This window comes from Poeciliopsis prolifica, unplaced genomic scaffold (assembly GCF_027474105.1).
Source record: "Poeciliopsis prolifica strain line A6 unplaced genomic scaffold, Auburn_PproV2 SCAFFOLD054, whole genome shotgun sequence".
Lineage (NCBI taxonomy): Eukaryota > Metazoa > Chordata > Actinopteri > Cyprinodontiformes > Poeciliidae > Poeciliopsis > Poeciliopsis prolifica.
Window position 1 is genome coordinate 372977 of NW_026562429.1, and position 8670 is coordinate 381646.

An 8670-nucleotide genomic window follows, 5' to 3' on the forward strand; every position below is an offset into this window, starting at 1 on the left:
TAAAGCCCCCTGTTTCCAGTCGGACGGTAAGAACGCGGACATTAGCCACTAGCAGCAGCAGTTAATCCTGTCAGCAGTCACCGCGTCCTTCACTAGGATGAAAACCATGATGGCGATCATTTCAAACGCTCTGTGCCGGATCACAGGGAGGAGTGCGGTGAGTGGTTCTACTCTAGTTCGGAGGATCCGGACGGAACCGGTTCATACTAACCGGTAGCTGACCTTGCTAGCAGCAGCTAATGTCTTCCTGTGGTTATGTGACGCTATTTCTGCTCGGATGTTGCTTTTTGAACACGTGCTTAATGTCAGGGTAACTTGGTGGGTTTTTAGATGTTTTCTGAGTGAATAATTCTCTGTGTTTGTGGTGGTTTCCTTCCTCTAAGCAGCTTGTCCTGATGATGATGCTCTGATTTAACCATCAGTGAAGCTTGTTGCTCAAAATGCAGCTAAAACTTTAGGAGCTTGAATCATATAATCTTCTTTTCACAAGAAAATCTACTGAAATGTTGAATGAAACTTCAGTTTATGGTTGAAAACATCCAGTTGATTAAATGATCTTTTGTCAGCTGATGTTGCTCTGGATGCTGAACTCAATAATGAAGTTTCATTATAAAGATTTGTTAACTTGTTTCATCCTGAGCTGCTTTATTATTGTAAACTATTCCATTAGATCATTTATTAAACTGTAGATTTTTAAAGTTTTAAGTTTAGAAACTTGAATATGTCTGATTCTCTAGAGGCATGTTTAATACTCATCCAGATGGATAACCTTGACCTCCTTCCCCTAGGTTATTTATGAAGCTGATTATTTGGAAGTTATGAATAAATAACTTTCCACTCAATCATTGCATCTCTATCAGTAGTGAACCTGAACGCAGCATGTAAAGGTTAACCTTATGGGGCGTTCAGGGACAGCAGGTTCCTACAGACTCTGGAAATGAACCCAAACTTCAGTTGGGTTTAATTCTGATGCTAATTTTGACCTTTGAACCTTAAAACACAAACAAACACAGTCTGACTGTAGGATCCTTGTTGTTGCTTTTTCCCTCCAGTTTTCTCTCCTCTTCCTGCTCTGCCGCCTTCAGCCTTCACAAACTGATCAACCTCCCATTCATTTGTTGCTTCTCTCCCTCCTCTTCCTCTCCTTCCTCCCCATCCCGGCACCTGAACCGTAGGGAGAGCAAACCGTGTCGGAGGTAAGCAGCAGCTGACGTTTGGTCCCACATTCCTCCCTCTGCAGTGATCAGGTTTATCTCCACTGTTTTTATTCTCTAACTTAGATTTGCCTTCCTCTTCCTCTTTATGTTTAGTTTCCAGGTTTTAACTCAATGGCACTGAGAGACTGAAACTGATTTTAGTCATTCAGTTATAAAAAATGTAAAAAAAATCTGTGCACCTCTAAAAAATATTTCTTATGATTGTTTTATGCTAACTACTTAAATATTACCGCAGTAATTTATTCAACAGCAACCAGTTGGTTTCCAAAAACAAATGTAAAACTCCACCGACTGCTAATAAAGTCCTCCAGACCTCTGGGGGGAGTATAGAGTCCGTAATTTACTACTTAAATATAAACCAACTTTTCTTCTGGACATTCTGTCTGTACTGAGAGTTTGGTCCCAGATGATCGGCGCCCTCTAGTGGTCTGGAGCAACGTTGCAGCAGCATTTGTTTTAACCTGTCAGCCATCATTGTTTTAATGGCATCATTGTTTTAATGACATCATTGTTTCAATGACAAACAGCCTAAAGCATCAAGTAAAATCTTTCATATGATCACATAAAGCTCCACCATATATTATTGTTTAAATATTTATTTTGGTTATTTAGCCAAATGGGCAGATGAATATAAAATTACCCAGAATGCTGCAGGCCAGAGTGATGGATCACAGATGAGGAGAAAAGGAGATGATCATTGCAGTATTTTGTGAAATATTTAGATTTGAGGGTTTTTCATTGTTGATTTAAAATTGAGATTAGTAAAGATTAGAGATTAAATACCAGCTGGATTATAAATGAAGTTGTTTGTGTCTAGATTTTGTTTCTCTGTTTTAGCCTCCAGTTTCCTCACCTGTAGCCTCTAGCGCTCCCTGGCTGTGCTCAGCTCTGATTGGTTGGCTCCTTTGTTCCCCAGCTGCTGATTGGCCTGTCAGAATACGTCAATCTGACGTCTCCTCCAGCGGCGGCGCCCATTCCCCCACAGGCCCGACGGCTCCCACCCAAACCACCACCAGTACCAGCAGCAGCAGGCGGCGCCGCCCAGTTAGTGAGCAGCCGGCCGGACCGGACCGACCGACCCGTAAGAACCTCCTGCAGCTCCTGTTCTGTCTGGCTGCTCACTAACTGGGCCGGGAACCAATGACTGGAAACATTAATTACTAAGAAATTAACCCTGCTGGTCTGAAATCACTAAATATTTTTAAACGAGTTTTATTTTACCACAAGTTTAACAAAATGGCTGCTCAGTTCTGCAGTTTTTGTTTTGAAAATGAAATGATTTATTCTATGAAAAACTGTAAATTAAGTTAAATGGGATCGAGTGGCATCTTAAAATTGATTCATGAATCTGCTGGAATCGATCTGGTTCAGTTCTTTTGGAGCAAATAAAACCTTCAGATGACAGGACTGTTGATTAAACCATTCAGTACCTGTTGGGGGCGCTAGAGACCACATTAATGTTACAACGGTCGCTGTGTTGAGGAAATAAGAATCAATAAAGATTTTTACGTTCAATTATTCTAGATGTGGGGTAAAAATAGGAAGAATATTGTAAACCTTTTTACCCGTTATTGTTAGTTTTATTTAATATTTTTTGGCCACTGGAAGCTGGAGAAAACAAATGGTCCGAGCCGACGTCCTGGTGGAACGCCACCACTGATGATATCTGGTTCTTTAAAGAAAACTGTCCAAATGTTTTTAATGTCTAACAGAAGACAAGCTGCAGATGTGGCTAAATGTTTTTTCTTTTTCTAAAAGTTTTCTTGAATTATTAAACCATTAAATTTTCTTCTCAGAAATTTATTTATTTTTATTTCAAACAAACTGGACAGAAACTGAAGGCTGAGGATTTGTTGGTTCTCCCAATCGGTGTGTAGCTGCAGCCAAACCCGGACCCGCCCAGTCCAGTCCAGTCCAGCCCAGTCCAGTCCAGTCCAGTCCAGCCCAGTCTGTCGTGTCCCAGTTCCCCCACTGTGAAGAGGAAGGCAGCCTGGCGCTGCTCAGTGCAGCCGATCCGTTTGCTCTGATCTGTAATCCTGCCGTCATCCGATGAGCTAATGGAGCGCTGATCTGTTTCAGGGCGCCAGAGTCGTCGCCTCCCGCTCCTTATCCGACTTCACTCCTCAGGCGACCTTTGACATCAAGGTGAGGAGCCAATCGCCCTCTGACTTCAGGCTCGTCTGTAATTTACCAAACTAGAGGAGGAAACCAGATTGTGTTGTGAAATTGTCTCTTCTCTGCTGCAGAAATGCGAAGTGCACCGGCTGGAGGCGGGGCCTCCTGTGAAGGCGGAGCTAACGCGGGAGCAGGGCCTGCAGTATTACCGAACCATGCAGACGGTGCGGCGCATGGAGCTGAAAGCCGACCAGCTCTACAAGCAGAAGATCATCCGGGGTTTCTGCCACCTCTATGATGGGCAGGTACATCAGACTGTTCCATTGCGAAACAACCAAATGATTTGGAAAACCTGTTCCACTCCTCACCTGTGGGGGCGCTGCACCAAAAACCACTGAAGGAAATGATGTAACAACGTCTGAAAACACTGAGAGAAACTTCCTCCTTCACCAAATGGAAACAAAATGGAGGGTCGTCAGATTTTAGCGACATATTTTCATCTCACCATGAGGCATTTCTCCTGCCAGCATCAGGCTAGTTTGTTTTGGTTGTATTACCCAGAATGCCCTGCGCTGTAGTCCACTTCCTAGTGTTCACATGCATTTGAACTGATCCAGAGTTCATGACCGAGGTTTGCAGACGACCAGAGTTTGATTAGAGTTCAGACGTCAACTGAACTTTCTAGAGTAACAAACTGGAGTTGGATTAAACTGGATTAAACAGAACTGGTGTGAATGAAACAATCTGGTCTGACTTCAGTATTAACCTTTAAGGCTGTGGGAGGAGTTGAAAAACACTTTCCAACCTAAACATAGTTCTCATGTGACATCACAGTTCCAGAAACTTCGTAGTTGACGGCCATCTTGAGTGTTGCTATGACAACTAAGGGCCACAAGCTTAGAACTAATTAATCAGGTTTTGTTTAAAAATTGACACATTTACTGTTTAGCCACAGGTTTAGCTGTGGCCTAGTCAAAGTCCATGATGTGAGGGGATGTTTTTGAAGCTTGTGGTTCTGGATGTTGGAGTCACGTCGTCTCTGCCCACAGGAAGCGTGCGCTGCTGGAATCGAAGCCGCCATCGACCCGTCGGATCACCTGATCACGGCGTACCGAGCGCACGGCTACACCTACACCCGCGGCGTCTCCGTCAAAGAGATCCTGGCCGAGCTCACAGGTGAGACGGCCGACCCACCCGGGTCTGCCCGGTTCTGCCCGGGTCTGCCCGGTTCTGACCGGGTCTGGTGGCTGACGCCGTGTTCCATCTGCTCCGTTCAGGTCGCAAAGGGGGCGTGGCCAAGGGGAAGGGCGGCTCCATGCACATGTACGCGCCTCACTTCTACGGCGGCAACGGCATCGTGGGCGCTCAGGTAGCTACAGGAAGTTAGCATGAGGCTCCTCCACCTGTCTGATGATGTCATCGGCTGATGATGTCACCTGTGTGACCCGTCCAGGTGCCGCTGGGCGCCGGCATCGCTCTGGCCTGCCAGTACCAAGGAAACAACCAGATCTGTGTGACGTTGTACGGCGACGGAGCCGCCAACCAGGTGAGGAAAAAACTACTTCCTGTTTTTCTAGAACCCAGATGAGGTCATGAAGGTCGTGTTAAATTTACTGTAAAGGTTTATAAAAGAAAAACGTGACTTTGATGCACAAACCTGAACTTAACACAGATTTGATCAGGTTCATATGAGGTCAGAAATATTCATACAGGAACAAGTTTTACAGCCACACATGAAAAGTCAGGAATGATGGTAGAATTAGGAAAGATCGTAATAATAAAAATAATAATAGCATTAAGTTGTACAAGAAAACAGCAGTAATAACAGGAAAAGATTACGAAAGTCATAAAGGTGAAAATAGTTGTAGTAATATGAGAGAAGTTAAATTACCACATTTTATATTTACTGTCATAATTAAATATTTGTCTTATTCTGGCCTCATAATTTTGTTCAGTTTATTAATGTTCCTTTTAAATTGCCTTTGTTTTCACCGTTTAGACTCTGTGGAAAGAATAATTTACATTTTTAATTATTTTTTTGGTTCAGAAAAATGTCTGAAAATCGATGTAATAACTGGGAGTTCAGGTTTGTGTGAAATCTGAGGAACTGAGTAACGAACATGAAAACTGTTCTAGATTAGTTAATTTAATTCAGTTTGAGTTCAGTTCCTGGATTATTTTAGCAGCTGATGTTCATTTAACGTCTTGTGTGACGTCATCAGGGTCAGCTGTTTGAGTCCTTCAACATGGCCGCCCTCTGGAAGCTGCCTTGTGTCTTCATCTGTGAGAATAACAAGTACGGCATGGGGACGTCGGTGGAGCGGGCGGCGGCCAGCACCGACTACTACAAGAGGGGCGACTTCATCCCCGGCCTCAGAGTGAGGCTCAGACCGGGGCGTTAGCATGGTGTTAGCATAGCATTAGCATGGTGTTATTATGCTACCATTGTGTTAGCATGGTTAGTATGTTAGCATGTTGTTAGTATGTTAGCATGGTATTAGTATGTTAGCATGTTGTTAGTATGTTAGCATGGTGTTAGCATAGCGGTCCCGGGCAGCGGCGGCGGCGTCGGGCCGTACGCCGCGGCCGCCGCCCTCCAGACCTAGATTATATCGGGACGCGGCGCCGTCCCTGCAGCTGCAGGTGTGAGCATGCGTCCAGCCGCCCGCTGCTCATGTATGATGCTGCACACAGTCCGTCCAGGAAAGCTCGGGTTTGCCGTGATGGCGCGGGGCGGGACGCTGCGGGGCGGGACGCTGCGTTAGTGACGCTGTTTTCTCCGCAGGTGGACGGGATGGACATGCTTTGCGTCAGAGAGGCGGCGAAGTTCGCTGCAGATCACTGCAGAGCCGGGAAGGTGAGTTCAGCTCTTCTTCTTTTTTTTTTTTATATATATATTTATTGCAAAAAGAGAACAAATATAAACAACATATAACACTCTTAATTACAAACAGATACATTTACAACAATAAAGGGCTTTATAGAACATAGAACAATTGTTTTACAATATTGACATCGAATCAGTGCTCCAGGGTTGAATTTCCTTAAGGGCATCTAAGATTTGAATGGGAGTTCAGCTCTTCTTCTGCTGCTGCTATCCGGCGCGGTGACATCACTTCCTGTTTGTTTTCCAGGGGCCAATCATCATGGAGCTGCAGACCTACCGTTACCATGGACACAGCATGAGCGACCCCGGCGTCAGGTGAGTCTCGGATCCACGGAGATTCTGCGTGTGCGTTTGTTTTGTTCACCATGCGCCGCTGTGCAGCTACCGGAGCCGGGAGGAGATCCAGGAGGTCCGCAGTAAGAGCGACCCGATCTCCCTGCTGAAGGAGCGACTGCTCAGCAACAAGATGGCGTCTGCAGAGGAGCTGAAGGTAGGGAGGGTTGTCTTGGACACACAGTTACCTTTTCACTGCACAAGTTTATGAACAACAGAGCAGCTGCAAAATATTCTTAATAATGTGAGAAGTTGTATTAAAATAAAAAAATCTTGTATAAGTCTTTATTTGAGAAATCGTAGTAATAGGGGAAAAATTCGTAAAAGTATTTCATTTTGATCGGCCAATTCCGATTTGAAAAAAATTCAACTAAAATAAAATAAAACTTTCGTTAATAAGCTTCCCTCAGATTATGATCTGATCATCATGCTACTGTTTACTGTTGCTAAACAACATTATAATTAACCATAGACAGCGGCGGCCATTTTTACTTTCATAAACGTTGTTCTGGTCTTGCCGGTCCCATCATTGCAACCAGAACCCAGAGTTTACGTCCGGAGGGAGACGGTCGATATGGTGATTGCTGCTGACCTTTCACCTTGGCATCCAGATGTTCAGGTGTGCTAAAAACACCTGAACATCTGGATTTAGATCAAAATGATCAGTTAGTGGATCATTTTAATCTTGTGAAATCAGTCGGTCGATTGGTTCTGGTGAAGTTTCTTCTTTTCTGGTTCAGTTCTTTCGTAACTTTTCTGTAAGTAGAGAAACAGGAACCTTCGTTTTGTTGCTCATAAAATCAGGAAATTTTGAAATCCAGAAACCTCAACGACTCGGATCGTTTTTATTTTGCTTTAGATGCTGCATCATGTTTCCAGTTTCACTGGGAAAAATGCTCTGAAAATATGAAAGCCCTGCAGGAAGTGATGGAAAAATTCTCCTGTTTCAGGAAATCGACATCCAGATCCGTAAGGAGGTGGAGGAGGCGGCTCAGTTCGCGACCTCTGACCCCGAGCCGCCGCTGGAGGAGCTCTGCAACCATATTTTCTCCAACAACCCCCGCTGGAGGTCCGCGGGACGAACCCCTGGTCCAAACTGAAATCCATCAGCTAAAACGTCCCGACTGTGAATCAAACCTGCCAGTATTTATTCACCTGAAACTGTTTTTAATAGGAATATAAATTATTGAATGAGCTGAGAGTCGGACCAGGCTGCTAGCGGCGCAGAAACACAAGCATTAGCTTAGCATCTGAACGTGCCGTCATTTTCGTTTCATTTCCGACCCGAATCCAACGTCCTGCTGGGATTTTAAACAGTTCTGGAACTTGAAGGAATTTTAGGAGCAACGATGGAAAATTTGCAGCATTATTCTTGAGTCATGAGGTCCAGTCAAAGTAAGAAGAATCAGCTGAACACTACAAAAACAGAACATTAACTTATTTCTAGTTTTATGTAAAAATGAGTTGAATTTTCACTTAAATTTTCACTGATGCTGTTTTATAGCAATTATACAAGAAAAGGAAGTTTCTACAAAAAACTCAAATTCTGTTATCTCTGAAATATTAAATATTCAAACTCAAATTTATTAAATTAATCTCAGAAATGTTGTCTTCACATACTTTTGACTTTTCAAAATCAGAAATTAAATTTCTTCTGCCTAGAATATTTATTAATCTCAAATTTTCTGAACTTAATCTGAGAATTTTTTTTTCTTGTACATTTCTGAGATGAATCTCAAAATGTGAGTTTTTCCTCAGAAATTGATTTTTTTTCTATTCATGGTGTTTCCTGTCACGCTGGTCCTGTTTCCTCTGTATTGAGGTTAAAATCTGAATATTTTTGTTATTTTAAGACGTTTCCATTTTTCATTTTGCAGATATAAAATCTGACGCTGTGTTTCTGAATGTTCAAAGCTTTACATTCTCTATGCATTCAGTTTATAAAAACATTAATTTGTTTTATGGACAAACTGTAAGAATCTGTAGTTTGAATTATCTGAGGTTCTTCATGAATTTATTTATTTTCCTGAACTTGTACAGAAAGTTTTATTATTTATGATGTTTTGAGAATTGTAACTGAGCCACCGAGTTATTATGAAATAAATTAAGATGAAAGTG

At 43.0% G+C, this 8670-nt stretch overlaps 1 pseudogene; it reads left to right on the plus strand.

The window, feature by feature from the left end:
• Positions 1-39: 39 nt before the first annotated feature.
• On the plus strand, positions 40-8670 carry LOC129378931 (pyruvate dehydrogenase E1 component subunit alpha, mitochondrial-like; annotated as a pseudogene).